The sequence below is a fragment of the Frankliniella occidentalis genome, unplaced genomic scaffold (assembly GCF_000697945.3).
Source record: "Frankliniella occidentalis isolate FOCC.00 unplaced genomic scaffold, Focc_3.1 Scaffold351, whole genome shotgun sequence".
Lineage (NCBI taxonomy): Eukaryota > Metazoa > Arthropoda > Insecta > Thysanoptera > Thripidae > Frankliniella > Frankliniella occidentalis.
Window position 1 is genome coordinate 22,602 of NW_026267474.1, and position 1,645 is coordinate 24,246.

Genomic DNA, 1,645 nt, shown 5'->3' on the forward strand with positions numbered 1-1,645 from the left:
TACTACCGAAACCGTCTTAAGGAAGTGTCCTACTCTCTACGACAGGCGACACTCGCGTCTCCACGCCGCCCCGGGCCGCGTGTGGCAGGGTGGCGAGGACACGGCTGTACGGTTTAAGGTGATCTGCTGGGCACGTATACTCAGCAGACCAACCAACGTTATTCCGTCGGCACGCGCTCGCACACCGCGGCGGCCGCACCGGGCGGCAGCCAATGACGAGGCCGACCGAATAAATCCCCCTAAGATTCTACAGGGTAGGCAACCTGCCGCACACTCCCCTTCCCCCCAGATTTCAACCAGACGAAGACCGTTTCCACTCAGTCTTCCTCATCCGAGGTAAGCAGAATTGCCACCTCCTCTCCCAGCGCCTCGGCCCCGATAGCCATATTGGCCTCGGGCCGCGCGGCGTCCTGCGCCTGCAGCGCCCCCTGCCGCGACTGAAAGTCGCGAAATCTTTCCAGAACCTCTCCCCTCTGGATATCGTCATAATAACGCCAGATCATGAAGTCCCACACGGGGTGGTCACGCTGTTGTCGGGACAAACCAATCATTAGCGGAAGTCCTCCTGCAACAAACTCTGACTGCGATCTAAGTACTGCAGGCTCCGGGTGCTCGTCCGCAGACAGCACTGGAGTCCGCAGGGCCTCCACCATAAGGTGGCGCAGCTGCTCGTCGAGGCCGGGACAACTCCCTGCTAGCTCCCGCATCCTATACTCGAACCATTCGAAAATAGGACCAGGCGGCCCCGGGAGCAAGTGAATGACATCCTCCGGGAGCAGAAAACACATGTCCACACAGTCCTTAGTAGGCTCTCCCCGCTGCAGATCAGTCCCGTCCTTCAGACAATGACTGAAAGGGCAGATCCTCTGCCAGGGGCACTCGCCTTGACGCCCGTGAGCGAGAAATATCGCCTTGCACGGGGTGAGGGCGGCCTGACGGACCATTAAGCTCATGTACGTGGACTTGGTCCCCACCCCCGCCTCGGTCGTGTCCGATAGGAAAACCGAGCATGGCATGCCCATGGGCGCGAACCGCCTGCAGGTGGGGCAGTCCCACCTGCCCATGGCCCTCCAGTCGCGCCCGCAGGAGACGCACATGCAAGTGTCCTTGCACGTGCAGCCCTCCAACAGGTAGAACCGGTGGCGCCCGAGGCCAGGACTCACCCTCGATGTGCCGTCTTCGGCTGCCCCGGGCTCCCCGTACACGCGGAGGAGGCACACTGAGCACGCCATCTGCGCGCTCCTCTTGCGCACCCCCGCAGCCTCCTCAATTGAACAGATCTCCTTCCTTAAGACCTCGACCATTGCCTCAAACTCGGACGCCGAGTGAAGCGCTTCCGAGCCAATGCTCATTCTTTCAATAAGGAGAAATTAATTAAAAGAACTCAACTTCCTAACTAACCTAGTAAAGCCGAACGTAAAGACGACTTCACCCTAACAATCGCACGAATGCGACTAAAGTTAAAAATCGGGGCCTACGAACGCAATTTCAAAAATCAACAGAGAACAAAGAAATTCTAAACACGAAAACAACAAAGTCAAAAACATAACCAGATCATGCAGCCCTTTGACTACAATTATTAGATGGAGTAGGCTGTAATTTACAAGCCTACCCCGCACCTCCACCAAAAATTAATGTTGTGCAA

The 1,645-nt window shown here is 57.1% G+C and overlaps 1 protein-coding gene across 1 annotated transcript in view; it reads left to right on the top strand.

Annotated features, from left to right (window-relative positions):
• Positions 1-1,645, top strand: part of LOC113213210 (uncharacterized) — a 28,921-nt gene that overhangs the window by 11,125 nt on the left and 16,151 nt on the right. The window lies entirely within an intron of this gene.